This window comes from Macrobrachium nipponense, chromosome 42 (genome assembly GCF_015104395.2).
Source record: "Macrobrachium nipponense isolate FS-2020 chromosome 42, ASM1510439v2, whole genome shotgun sequence".
Lineage (NCBI taxonomy): Eukaryota > Metazoa > Arthropoda > Malacostraca > Decapoda > Palaemonidae > Macrobrachium > Macrobrachium nipponense.
Window position 1 is genome coordinate 30714267 of NC_061103.1, and position 16046 is coordinate 30730312.

Consider the following 16046-nt stretch of genomic DNA (forward strand, 5'->3'; position numbering starts at 1 on the left):
TATCGTGTACAAGAATTTCAAAAGCTCAAGATAACAGTACAGTGTGGAAAATCTAACATTGTAAATTTCGTTAGCAAAATTTTCCACAACATCTCTAATCTGGGACCTTTTCTATGGTTACAGTCAAAACACATGAATCTCATATGAGCATATGTAGTTTGTAAGTCAACCATACTTGAGTTATGCTTCCAATATAAGCATTCCTATACTATTCCAATGATTCTTGCCTGAGGGGAATTATGTGCAAAGGATAAAATGAGGTTCGACCTAATACAGTAGTAAAAAATGGCAGGCAGTCCCAGGCTTACGACGTTTCGAGGTTACAATGCTTTTCAATTATATTCATCAGAAATTATTTCCAGGTTTACGGCGCTTACGACTCGGATCTGACAGAAGAAATATGACTCCAAAAATACAAAATAATCAATATTTGAAGTTTTTTTTAATAAAAAAAATGCAATAAAAATGCAGTTTACATAGTTTTAGATACAACTAAAGCATTAAAAGTAAGGTTTTCTTAGGATTTTTAACAATTTTCCGGCTTATGACGGTTTTCGCCTTACGGCGCGTCTCAGTAACGGAACACCTGTTGTAAGGCGGGGACTGCCTTATAAGCATTTCTATACTATTCCAATGACTCTCGCCTGAAGGGAATTATGTTCAAAGGATCAAAGGATAAAATGAGGTTCGACCTAATGCAGTCGAAAAATAGTGTGATTACGTTTGAATACCAAAGAAATAACAAAGTGAAAAACAAGATAATAATCATAATTCCGGACTAAAGAATGCTATGCACTAGTTTAGGGGAAAGCATTACAAAATACCAGTGAGTTTACAGTTTATGAATTAAATTGCGGTGTCACAAAACCTTGAAGCACAATTGCCTTTACGCTGTAAACGTTGTTTTAAAAAAAAATCATATTTATGCCTATGAAAGGACTTACCCAAAATGAAGATGGTGTCACGTCTACGTTCAGCAATGAAGATGAAGTTTTTGTGTATATAGCAAGGTTGTACTGGATGATGTTGTGCATTTCATTACCATCTTCAGTGAAGATGGCATGTCCCATGTTATCAAATGCCACATTCCTCTCCACAGTAAGGTAATCAGCAGCATGTATTGTAACGGCTCGGTTATATGTGCGGTGTATAGCACAACCACGTACATAAGAATTATTCACATTTCCAACTAAGTGGAAGTGAAGAGGATAACGACCCAATTGGAAAGCCTATAAAAGAGATAAAAAGGTTATTACAGTGCTCCCCTGGTTTTACGCGTTTATCATTTCTGCGGTACACTTTGCCGCCGATTTTTGTGGAACACATTATTCAATTTTCCACAGGGGAACTTTCACTAAATTTGCAGATTTTTTTCTATTCACCATATCTAAAATTATTACTAATTTGCCTTTTCTTTGTGTATGTGACTAACTCTGATTTTATGATAAAAATGATTTACAACACACTTATAATGTAGTGATGCATCTATAAAAATAGATGTCTGATTCTCTCTCTCTCTCTCTCTCTCTCTCTCTCTCTCTCTCTCTCTCTCTCTTATTTTAATTTCCAATAAAAAGAATGGAAAATAAAATGAAAACAATTAGCAAATATTTTAAATATTGTACAACATGTTTTATCATTAAAAACTTTACAGGAATATCATTTCAAATACAACTTACATTACCCTTACACACACACACACACACACACACACAGAGAGAGAGAGAGAGAGAGAGAGAGAGAGAGAGAGAGAGAGAGAGAGAGAGAGAGAGAGACGTATTACACCTATTATACTGTCCGGGGCCAACTTACATTAAAAGTAGGCTGTAAATCATTCTTATCATTAATATCAATACTTAGTCACAAACACAATATGATAAATCTAGTAATTAGTGAATAAACAGTGTTGTTATAAAAAAGCGAATTAATGATAATTTTTAAAAGGATTAATACTTCAGCACTATGAAAGAAAACGGTAATATGAGAGAAAACAGCTTATGCATACAGTACAGGGGTAACTTGATTAACTGTCATATGTTCTAAAGGACAGATTGATTTAATTTGTATTAAATATTTTATAGATATTTTGGTGTTTACATTAATATTAATAATTCAAAATGAGTAAATCATTGTTATAAGAATTTTAGGGGGATATACATAAAAGTTATTCGCATTTTAGGGTGATATACATAAAAGCTATAAGCATTTTAGGGGGATATACATAAAAGTTATAAGCATTTTAGGGGTGATATACATAACAGTTATAAGCATTTTAGGGGGGATATACATAAAAGTTATAAGCATTTTAGGGGGATATAAATAAAAGTTATAAGCATTTTAGGGGGATATACATAAAAGTTATAAGCATTTTAGGGGGATATACATAAAAGTTATAAGCATTTTAGGGGGATATACATAAAAGTTATAAGCATTTTAGGGGGGGTATACATAAAAGTAACAGTTGTAATATGGTATACTAATGTCTTAGGATGTTTTGGGATGATAGTTTGGGATGTATTTTTGTTTGAAATGATATTAGATTGTTTTAGTATGATCATTTAAGGTATATTTAAGGGATTTTGGCATTTCTGCGGCAGGTTCTGGAACCTAACACTATGCAAAAGTGGGGGAGAACTGTACAGCTAAATCATTTAGCATCAATTTTACTCATTAGTAATAACTGTCATGCATTTGTGAAAGTTATTATACACCAGTCAAGTTTTTCAATGATGATGCTTAAATATAATCAACGTCTATTACAAAAAAAAAAAAAAAACACTCGTACATCTTCACTTTCTCTCTCATCTCTTTAACGTTGGTTGGCAACATCAATGCTAGGCAAAAGCTAAATTTTAGCACTTCTTCGCCATCTTGGTTTAGATCCATAAAACCAGTTCTGGAAGTTCTTACATACCTATTAATGTCTCATACCAATCTATGTTATGATTGACCTGCCGATACATTTGACAGCCTTTCTCAAAATATTCGAGTATTTTTTCTGTGTAATTTGTTAATATAAAATTCATTGTCATAACGCCTGATGGTAAATTCCTGAGATGTTAAAAATTCTACAGTACAGAATACTTATATTTGCTCTGGTCTTGAAAGAGGCAGGATTGGCAGAACTATCCAGACTATCACTTTCTTATGTTTACATAAGCAAAGTTCTAACTCATTTAAAAATTCATAATGGCTTCATTTAGTTTGAAGAATTAATGCCTTTTCATTGTGGGGCAGAACGTTTTAGATAATTTTCCAAGGGTTTTCTACCATTTCTGTACTTTTCAGTAATTTTTACCACCCATATTGCAGACAGTGTTACTGTAACAAAAAGTGATGTTAAGGAAGAGAAACTAACTGTTTTAAAATATACAGCAATAAGTGGCCTTATGCAAATGACTTACCTGGCCAGCTTCAGTAACTTCAACATACTCTATACGGCCATGCACAAGACCATAATCCTTTGATTTGCCAAATATCATAACTGTAGCACCAAACTGGTCACTTCCTATTTCTTCCCCAAATCTTCCATTGAAGCAACTCTGAGTTGCAAATTGACCTGATATAAGAAGAATTAGGATTAAATCATTAATATAATATTCATGGATCATTAAGAAAATACTAAGTCATGGAAATCATGAAATAAATCGTCAATTTATCAAAAATAGCTAGTATAAAAATGTAACAACTTAATGGTGACTTTTTCAAGTGAACTAATAGGAGGTTTGGTATTTATTTCATGTATATAATTACTAAACTACGTATTAATATTCTATACAACTGAAGAGCACAATACGATATCCATCATTTTAATGTTCATATTCATACGTCCTTGTTATTACAATTTAAAATATAATAAAAATTGGGAAATAAATGTTAAAATTGCCTATCAGTGTCAACAGAAAACAAATCTATGCATAAAATCCAATCAAAATCTATTAAATCATCATTACACCACAACCCACTCCTCAAATACTTCCCTGAAATACAGTACTTCTGTATATGTATTAAATTTTTAGATACGGGCAAAGGTAATAAAGTTTACTAATATTTCAACACTTGCAATGTTGCAGTTCTCCAGGTACATGTATGTAAAGAAGTTTATCAACAAATAATACAATTATGGCAATAGACTCCATTATAAGTCTATGTACTAAACTTCATACTGCTAACTCCTCAAATTATAATTAACCAAAGAAACATCTCACCTGGATTCCATTTTTCATCACAAGCCTCTATAACTTCTTTGAATGCTTCATTGATGTTACCCCTAATTTTGATATTGCGTGAAAGAAGACCAACCTCCGCTCTTGTTTCAATAACTCGTCCCCCCAGGGTTTGTTCAATGGAGATGTGTTCGTATTTCAGAGGCTCGGTGAGTGTCAATGTTCTGCCATCTGCTGATACGGTGTCTATTATGTGCTTCTCATTTTCATTCTTGGAAAATCTGTGGGGATAAAACATATTTCTCAGGAAGGCCCAAGGTAAAAAAAAATCTCAGGCGTAGATATCTACAAGAATTATTCTTAAAAACATAATTCTTTTTTTTTTTACATAAACCTATCAATCATAACAGGCCTTCCTTTGTAAAATCAAATTTCCCGAATGAAAATAAGTAAAGGTGACTGATAACTGTAAGGAAAGAAGTACAAAGGCCCAATTATCCACAATTTTTGGAACTTTACATCACAAAAAACCACTAGGTCTATTTACTCATTCTCCCTTTAACTACTATTGGACAATATTTCCTTCAGGTAATAAAACATCTTAGTTTACATTATTACCTCTACTGTCGTCTTGGCTAAGCCTACAACCCTGTAAAGAATTAAGTTAAGTATATCTTAGTTTTACCAGACCACTGAGCTGATTAACAGCTCTCCTAGGGCTGGCCCGAAGGATTCGATACTTTTATGCAGCTAGGAACCAATTGGTCACCTAGCAACGGGACCTACAGCTTATTGTGGGATCCGAACCACATTATATCAAGAAATGAATTTCTATCACCAGAAATAAATTCCTCTAATTCCCCATTGGCCGAGATTCGAACTTTGGACCACCGGATTGGTAGCCAAGCACGAAAACCACTCGTCAAAAGAGGAATCCTGTCAAGAATTAAGCATTATACATGTCCTTATGACTACTACACTACCATACAGAAGCAACAACACAGTTTCAAAAGAAATAAAAAATAAGTAAATCTAATGGATGCAGTGTTACACTATCTATACTAATACAGAAGCTATCAAATGCGGAGTTTACAGAGACACATAAACAAAACATTTTACCTCTTTTCTGTAGTGGCTATAATAATGGTATCTCCCTTCTTCCAAGTGACTGGCTGCTTTAATGTTATCATACTAGACCCTTCAGCAGCTGTAGAGGCCAAGTGGGTCCATGTGACTGGTACAGGAGCTCCATGAAGTTCGAGGCTTCCACTTCGTACTGCTAACACCTATAAAAAAAAAAACCATTTCCCCTCTTCATAAATTTGAATTGTCTTTTTAAGTCAGCTTTTGCACCAAAACAATCTTGAAGATTGTGATATTAATATTTTTTATATTTAATTCAATTTAAATAGTGCATAAGCACCAATTGATTATACTTTTACTTGGGTAACTTGAGAAAGGAAATAAATATTAAAATGTTACTGGCAATAAATCTGAGCATATTGAAAAGACTGTAGCAATATCAATCATTTTCACCTTGGGAGATTAGAATTTTAAAACTCAAAAGAAAATTGTACTACTGTACAATTAGTGTTGCTTAGCCACAAAATCACACTTTTAAACCTGCAGAAGATTATAGGAGCTAATTGAAAATAAAATAAAATACACACCATATAAAAGCTCCTTCAAGCACTACTATGTATATAAAAAAAACACACTCATACTAGAATGATAACCATAAGAACAAAGGCAGACAAATAAACCTTAATACCTCATGTTTAGTATAGTGTGCCACGTATTCGCGGGGGATGTTTACCAGACAACCCCGTGAATAGATAAAACCCGAGAATAGTTAAAACCACCACTAAAAATGCTTATAACTGCCTATCTTGAAAGCTCAGATACCATATGTATACCTTAAATAACATCCTACTTCAAATATACCTAAAATTACTAACCTGTTACTGTATTAATCTTTAAGGTTATATTATTAATATAATTTCAAAGTCATCTTAAACCTTTTACCATTAAAAATACATACCTAGAGTCAATAACAAAGAGAGAGAGAGAGAGAGAGAGAGAGAGAGAGAGAGAGAGAGAGAGAGAGAGAGACCATTGAATGGCAACATCATATATCTGACCATCAAGAGTGAAATTATGAATTATTTCTAAGACAAAGAGAATAAAAATGGAGAGAGAGAGAGAGAGAGAGAGAGAGAGAGAGAGAGAGAGAGAGAGAGAGAGAATAAAATTTATCTTTTTCAGAGAAACTCTGACTCCTTCCCCTCCGCCAATTCATATATCAAACTGTCATTTACTCCCCCGCCCACCTTCCTCCACGTGGATAAAAAGACTGGGAATCACTACTTTTAATTAATCTTATTAATATTGGAAAATTAGTTATAAGGTAAATAATTTATTTATACTACAAAACAAATAAACATACATAAATAAGTGAGAGAGAGAGAGAGAGAGAGAGAGAGAGAGAGAGAGAGAGAGAGAGAGAGAGAGAGAAATGTTATTGCTACTGTTTAATCTCATTAAACTTAATATTATTTGTAAACTAGTACTGTATATTATTATTTTACCATAAAATAATAATATAAAGTTACCAGTATGACATATGCATCTCGTGTGGCAAGAGAGAGAGAGGAAGAGAGAGAGAGAGGGGGGTTATCCTCATTTAAAAGAGTGAAATGGATAGAATATTGTATTTCTTTAAAATACTATCACATATGAATTTTGAAATTAGTTATATCACTATTATTATTATGCAAAAATATTATTAAACATACACATGTACCATAGAAATTCTCTCATCTCGGTAGAGAGAGAGAGAGAGAGAGAGAGAGAGAGAGAGAGAGAGAGAGAGAGAGAGAGAATTTACTTGATCCTGAGTGGGCAACACACTCCCCGGGGCTCCTGTCACATTACTTGATATATTTGACAGCTGTTGGACCCCAGCCATCTCAGCTTGGGTATGTGTGTAATAAATACATTATTTGAAACAGATAATTATATATCTGTAAATAGAATCCATGACCTGAGGGGTCATTGGTGAATTAGGAGCGTCCTACGTGACAATCACAAATCTAGATCACGCTGTGCAATGCCTGCAGTAGCCTGGTTTACGTTTGTTTGGAAACATCATCATTCCTTAAAATTGTTAACTATTCACAACACCTTCCATGGGAAGCGGTTGACCTGTTAACCTGCACCGGAAACTTGTAACTTCCAAGCCGGCGGACTACTTATGTCTTTTTATGTGAATCGCTGAGATAGCTAGTGTTTCGCTATCGACACGATGCTTTGAGAATTCAGTTCATTTCAAGTTATCAAACGAAACGGTCTCCTGACCGAACTATCTCTCTTGTAATGGAGTTGAGAAATAAGTTGTTTTACAGTTATCAACTTCTCCGTTTGAATCATCTCCCTTATTCTAAGAAGAATCACTTTACTAAGATACAACGTAGGAGAAAAGAAAATAAGAACCAGTAATGCTTACGAACTACAGTCGTAAGAAAAGACAAACAGTCTTTCGCCAAAGCGGAAGAACTTACAATGGTGGCAGCGAGGCCCAACTTTAACAAGAACCATATCAGCCGACCGAAGAATTTCAATCATCGGGGCCCAGCTATAAGTCAATAATAAACTGAGGAAACGGGATCTTCAATCAACGCAACTGTAAACATTCTATGAAGACGAAGATATGTCCTTCATCGAGAAGAATACAAGCATCAACATCGACGTTTGAGTGACTGTTATCACATATCTCCAAGAATCAAAACCGGATGCGGAGCAGCATCAAACATCAACAGAAAGAAGAAACAAATATAGGAAACAACGCGCTATCACAAGCAAGGACATGGAGTGTAGGCCAAGAGGAAGCGACGCGAGGAAGAGAGGGAGGCTGTGACGTCATCACGACATTGACTTCTTCATGCAATGTGAGAGAGAGAGAGAGAGAGAGGCTGTGACGTCATCGGATGTCAACAATCTTTCCCCATATAAAACAGAGCTAAGTAGAACTTTTATCTATTCAGGTTTTTTCTCAGTGAAGTGTTGTTCATCAAGAGTCGATCGTCCAGTATTCTGGGGGTGAGTCATTTAGTCTTAATCTTCATTCATTACAGGAATCAATCTTCAACTACGAGTTCTCACCCGCAGACTTTTTTTTTTTCTCGTTGTTGCTAATCGCTTTTTCTTCCAGGAGTTCTCCATATAATATCTTTATCAAATTACCTGTATTAATAGTATCTTTTTGGGGGGATTTTCCTATTACTTGCAACACATTTATACAGTATATTGCATATGCGTTTACGTAGTGGTCGAGGGTATTCTTATAGATATTTTGATAGGACCGCAAGGAATAGGAATGATAAGAAAAAAGTAAAAGTAAACATGGCAACTACTGCGGCTGGCAACCCGATTGTTGTGACGCTCGTCAGCGCGAGGTCAGCAATTGTCCCTTTTCAAGGTCGGGTCAATGGGTTCCTGCCTCAAAACTTTGAGGCATGGATCTCATCTGTAGACGCTCATTTAAATGCAAAAAGCATCACAGACCCAGCTGTACAATTACAGGAAGCCAAAAGCTTCATAGACTTTGCTAAAGGAGACGCAAGTGCATATCTAAGAGGTGTTTCTTTCCAAGAGGCGGCTACATGGGACGAGTTCAAAGTTAGGTTACGTGCCGTGTACGGCAGTGAAGAGGCTCTAGACGTAGTACTAGCATTAAGAAATATCCTTAACCAAGCCTCTATGACTCAGCTTAATGTTGTCGAGCGGGCGGCGCTAATCGCCGACCGGCTAAATGAATATCAAGTAAATTTAAGTAACTCCGGGTAGGTTACAAGTTCCAGAATCGCCGTGAAAGATTTTATCTGTCTCATTTACCTCACGAGCATTACAGCCATGTTGCCTGAAGCTTTAGTGCGGTGTTTTGACAAAAAGCTGCAGCCCAACAGTACGGAATTAGATGTGTATAAACAAATCAAAAAACACATGTCTAAATGTACTGACCTTGATCCCTCGCTTACTCAAGTTTTTGCAAAAAATGAGAATAAACCACAACAAGTAAACGTGGTCTATAATAATAATCAAGCTGCAGGGATGGTTTTTTATAACTGTAAACGACCAGGTCACATGATTTCAGACTGTCGGACACGTTTTTGTTCAATACATAATAGTTCCACTCATTCATATAATCGTTGCTTCTCGCGGAATCAACAGCAGAATCCTAAAAACATGCAAACAGTTGCCAATGAAAACAAAAAGAAGGGTCCTCAGTACTATAAAAAGAAACAAGCAAACAGTAATGCTGCTCAACAGCAGAAACAAACAAATCGTGCTTCAGGTACCTCTGTTCCTGGGCTGTCTAGCCAGAACTTGCAAGGTCAAGCGAATTTTCAAGGAGTGCAAAACAAAGCAAATACCACGTAGTTAGCTCCAGGGGGGGAGAGGACGATGTTGGGTCATCCATATCAACATCTTTTGTATCAAATAATCAGTTTGATCATTTATCAGATCATTGTGAGGCAATCGATTTTCCTATGAAACACACGGCCGAATCCAAAAAATCTGTGCAGGTTCCCGTAGATTTGCAACAAATTCATGCAATTATAAGTCAAGATGAGTTACGACCAACCTTACATGCAGTAAATTTGGACCATAAGTCATTTACTTTGTTCTTTGATTCTGGTAGTCCACGTAATATCATGGATTTGAGGACTCATCATTTACTCTTTTCAAACTTCCCTATAGAGAAGTCCGGAGTAAGACTCTCGGGTATAGGAAATAATGAATTAAATGTGGTAGGAGTAACTCATGTTCAGTACAAGGTCGGTAAGCGCACGTTTTCCGATACCTTTATTGTTGTACAAAACATTAATATGTATCCCTCAGTAATCATAGGATACCCGTCTATGGGCAATCAAAACATTACATTAGCCCCTGCAAAACACGGCGTGTATATCAAAGGAAAATTCTATAAGTCTTCTAATACCCTAAAATCAGTTTTAGATAATAAGGAGACAGAAAGAGTAGTAACATATATCGAAGAACCAATCACTTGTCTCATGAACCAAGAAATAATCCACGCGACCCAACAGAATTCTCGCTCACCCGTAATATCAGCTTGCACGCACACTCTCGAGCCGAACGTAACTTCGAACATATTAGTGCGTGTAAAGAAAACCTTGCCGGGATCTGAAATGTTAATCCTTTCCGACACTCTGAAAACACACGGATTATCCGTCACACAAGCCATTTATACAGTCGGCTCACAACAACAATGTAACATCGAAGTCTGTAATCATTTGAATACCACTTTAGTAATCCACAAAAATCAACATATCTTGGATGTGGAAGTTTATAAACATCGCATTCTTTACGCTGAGATCAATCACGCTCAATCAGTTGCGGATGAATCCCTTTTGCAATCTATAAAAAATAAAATCAATAAAGACATTCAAGAAGAAGAAATTCAGCAGAATTTTTTGAATCTTTTAACTGAATATCATGATGTTTTTTCCACTACGGATGGAACCTTAGGAAAAACGGATGTCATCGAGCATCAAATAAGGTTAAAAGACAAACAGAAAGTTATCTATGTACCTTCATACAGACTTCCTATGAAATTCCAGAATGAGATAACTGAGGAAGTAGGTAAAATGCTAAAAGAAGGAGTCATTAGGAAATCAAACAGCCCTTATAATTTTCCGTTAATAGTAGTACCGAAAAAAGATCGAACTTGGCGGATATGCGTCGATTTTCGTCGCTTAAATGAGGAAACAATCCCTGACCGATTACCCAGTGCCATGTACTGACTTTATATTCTATCTTTACTAGGTCAGAACAAATATTTTACCAGTTTGGACTTACTAAAAGGCTTCCATCAGATTCCGTTGGAAGAAGAGAGTATCCCATACACTGCCTTCAGCACAGCCAGGGGACATTATGAATTTTTGCGTATGCCTTTTGGTTTACGTTGTGCTCCCATAACTTTTACTAGAATGATAAACATTGTGTTTGGAGACTTGTTAGGAGATATCCTACATGCCTATATGGACGACCTAGTAATCTTTTCTAATACCTTAGAAGAACATTTACGTAAATTAGAGTTAGTGCTACAAAGACTAAGGCAGCATAACCTAAGGGTAAAGATAAGTAAGTGTAATTTTTTAAAAACAGAACTAGTCTATTTAGGTTTCACGGTGTCTAGTCAAGGTCTTAAAGTAGTCCATGATAAGGTATCAGCTATCCGTAACTTTCCGATACCTACTAACGTCAAGGGAATACAGCAATTTTTAGGATGTAGTGGCTATTATCGCCGCTTTATACGCAACTACTCAATCATAGCCGCTCCCCTAACCGATCTTATAAAGAAGGGCGTAGATTTCATATGGTCTGAAAAACACTGTGTAGTTCTCCTATCTTGAAATTTCCTGACTTTATTGCAACAGACGCCTCAGACCTAGGAGTAGGTGGTGTATTGCTTCAACAATATGATAAACAGTTTTTCCCTATAGCTTTTTATTCACGTAAACTGAGACCTTCCGAAAGTAAATATGCAGTAATAGACAAGGAAGGGCTCGCTATTGTTAATTCACTAGTGCATTTCAAGTTCATAATATACGGTTATCCCGTCAAGGTTCTCACTGATCATAAGCCCTAACCGACTTCTTTTAATAAAGCTTAGTCACAGCCCTAAGCGAACTCGGTGGCACATGATCATCCAGGACTTTGGCGCGAGGATCGGGTATTTACCTGGGAAAGCAAATATCATTGCTGACGCACTATCACGCAACCCTTCGTCATCTTGTACAGAGCCATTAGCTGAATTAATAGATATCTCAACCTCCACGCCCATTGTTAAAACTATATCTGAACAGGAAGATCTGGGCTGGAGTGCTGAACTATTACAGACGGAACAAAGAAAAGATCAGCAAATAGAAAAAATCATAAATTGCGTTAAACGAAATCGAAGGAAAAAGAATATATAAAGTATAAGCAGCAGAATTATATAATCAAAGACAATATCCTGTGTAGATCCGTGACGAGGAAAACCCGCAACACACCACAGTTGAATAACAACCAGGTGGTGGTACCTATCTCACTCATACCCACTGTCTTAAAATGGTTGCAGAAAATCAACTGCATGGACACCCGGGTTTTTCCATCATGTCACAGAAAGCCAAATCTTTATTTTATTGGCATACGATGCTTACAGATATAAAAAAGCACATAGCTAATTGTCGCACTTGTCAAGAATACAAAGGGCACACGAAGACACCTGTCAGCCTAGGGGCTTATCCCATGCCAAATCAACCCTTTGAAAGAGTACACTTAGATTTATTAACAGGGTTTTACGAGTCAGAAAGAGGAAATAAGCACCTCCTAGTAATCATAGATGCCTTGACTCGGTATACAGAACTGATAGCGCTTTTAAAACAAAAACCGCAGTCGAGTGCGCTAGGAAGTTTTACGAGTGCTACATTTGTAAACATGGAATTCCACACACAATCATATCAGACTCGGGCGGGGAGTTCAATAATCATTTCCTTAACTCCTGGTGTGAATTCCTTTGCATAAAGAAAATCAATACCAATAGATCTATCACCCAGAGTCTAATGGGCTAGTGGAAAGGGCAAATCGTAAGGTTTTAAACATTTTAAGGGGGGTCACCTTATGGGGGGACAGACCCCAAACTGGGACATTGCCATACCTGCGGTACTAAGCACACTTAATCACTACAATTCAATTTGTGTCTTATTTATATTAAAATTGGACACCGCACGAGGCACTGTACGGTATCCCGGCTAGAACACCTTTCCATGTATTAACGCCTACAACCAATTTATCAAATCCTCTAAAGGATGTTATGGATGCAAGCATAAGTCGATATAATATACTTCGTAAGAATCTAGAAGAAGCACAAATTATAATGAAAAGAAATCATGATAAAATAGCTAAGCCAACTAGAACATATGCCGTGGGCGATAAGGTATACATACAAGTATACGTACGTAAAGGTTTAAATTACAAACTGACACCTAAGTTTGAAGGCCCGTTTAACATTTTAGAAACATTAACGGCCAATAGATTTAGGGTTCAAAACGTATCCCAACCAACTGATATGAGAATCGTTCCATTGGCACATATCAGAAACTAAAGAAGGGTAGATGGAGTGAGGGAAAAATGGTTGTATTTATGAAACTTGTATAATAATTTTATTTATATATATAAATCTATCAATTATTTTATGTAAAACATATCTTTAACATGAGTTATTACATATATTTTACTCATTACAGGTTTCCAAAATGAATCTGTTATTGTTAGGAGTGATATTGTTCGTTCAGACATCTTTGTCGTGTGGAAAGAGCGCTAAAACGAAAGAAATAGAATTTAATCATGGCACTATTATCGAAAGAACAGAAGACATTTTCATTACATCGAGTAATATAGTCATAGAAGTGGACATGCAGGCGATATTTTTGCCTGAGGATGACGTCCTTAACCTAATGAATGACCTGTTGAGGTTTGCTGTTTCGTTAAGGGAAATGCACCAACGTTATTTTCATGCTAACTCAGAGATTTCGCTAGCTCAAACCCTAAGCGTCGCGGAAATGTTATCTTACGACTTGCAAAATAAAACCGCTGAGGCAGAGGAACTTGCTCGGGACTTGCTGATGTGGTCTGTGCGGCACAATACTCTCGAACGTCGCAACCCGCTTATTTTTGCTGGATTAAACATCTTGGGATCTGTTGCAAGTTTAGGCTTAGGAGTTTCAAATCGTCTTAAGATAAATGATCAAAATAAAAGAATTGAGTTTTTGCAACACAAAACCGAATTAGCTTTGTCCGAACTTTGCAGCCAGTTATCCTCAATCAATCAAATAATGAGTTTGGTGAACGAACATTCTAGTAATATTTATCAGATTATGGAAGTTCAACACTTGCTGGCTACGTTAGCTTATTATAGTTCGAAAATAGATCATATTCGTGTCAAAATATCACATTTTATTGAGAAATCAAAGGACTATGTAGAAGCTATTACGTTTAGCAACAAAGTGTATTTCTCCACACCTTATGCCTATTAAGGATCTGACTTTAACCTTGGAGAACGGACGGAGAAACTAGGTTATATTTCCTTTATAGACGCCCATAAAATAGAGTTTTATTATAGCCTAATATCAGTCAGCGTTGAAAATTATAGGATTATGATCACTATCCCTTTTGATTCTTCCGATGCTTGGCAATCATACAAAATAGCACCGTTTCCAACTTTCATGACGAATAACTCAGGTCCAGTAATATCCAATTTGACGGGGCAGGTATTGATTTCCCCTGATAGGAAATCATTTATAGTCATTAAAGAACTTTTAGATAAACTCACTCACTGTTCAGAAGCCATGATTAATAAAGTTTGTACAGCTGACTCTTTTGAATTCCATCCTATATCAATGGATTCATGTGAGTTAGGCATAGTGCTGAACGGTTCTCTCTCCCATACATGCGAAGGTTGTCTGAAGAAACTTTATCCCTTTTACAGTAATAAGTTCAATTACAGAATTAACAACGGCTCCTGGGATCCGATACGCACAAAGATGGTTTTCAAGTGTCATGCCCGGACGGGACCACCGCCCACTCCCAAGTCTTTGTAGCAGCTGATGGCTGTACAGGGACATCTACAAACTACACGGTCAGAGGGATCAACACGATAATACGTGAGAGGTCTTTCTTCGCGAACTACACCTGGGCGACTACAATTATCCCATCACTACCTCTCCCATACAACGCGCGGGTGGCTCATCGTTTGACGCAACTGGCTGAGATGGACCACGCGTTACCGACTTATGCAGGAGGAGAAAATCTTCGTTACTACGTGCTGCTGGCCGTGTTTGGCGTTACGGCAATATTGATTATCGCCGTTAACATCTTTGCTTGGCGTAGGTTGAGGCGAACACAGAAGGATCTTCAAGGGAACGTTTTGCCGCGTCCAGACGAAACTCCTGTTGCGTTAAAAGCGTATACATTCAGGGCCGTCTGAAACTGGCCATTTCACCTGGTGCCTAGGAAAATTGTCTGGAATTGTGCTGTGTGTGAAAAGCTGTCTGTACGCTGGCAATATGTAGGACAAGAAAGACTCCAAGCCTTTGCATTTTGAACAGTTAAAAGTATCTTTCGGGCACCTAATAAAATATTGTAGCCCAATATATATATATTAATATACTCATAAAAGTATTTTTCGGGCACCTAATAAAATATTGAAGCCCTATGTATTAAAATATTGGTGCGTGTACGTACCTGGAATCAATATCTGTGCACACTTATACTATTATACAATTGTACAATTATATATATACAATTATATATTACAAAGAGTGACAAGTACTACTCTTTAACAATTATCCATGATCATGTTTGTATTTTACTAAGTAACCACTATTCTTAATCAGGTTACCTATTACCATAATCTTCATGCATACATGTTAACCTTTTGATTTTTTTTTTGGTACCTAATAATCATTATTATCAAACATGGATCTATATTTTCCATTCATTTCTCTTTATTTATGAATATGTCCAAAAGGGGTATGTAACAAAACCTTGTTATGATTATATCTAAATATATGTTAAGAGCACACTCCTAAGAAACCATGTTTAAAGTAACTTTTGTTATTCAAGGCTTGAATGGTAGCTGTCCGAGCCTAATGTAATAAATACATTATTTGAAACAGATAATTATATATCTGTAAATAGAATCCATGACCTGAGGGGTCATTGGTGAATTAGGAGCGTCCTACGTGACTATCACAAATCTAGATCACGCTGTGCAATGCCTGCAGTAGCCTGGTTTACGTTTGTTTGGAAACATCA

General features: G+C 36.4%; 1 pseudogene; it reads right to left on the reverse strand.

The window, feature by feature from the left end:
- The window catches only part of LOC135213315 (fibrocystin-L-like), a 130447-nt pseudogene that overhangs the window by 53935 nt on the left and 60466 nt on the right, over positions 1-16046 (reverse strand).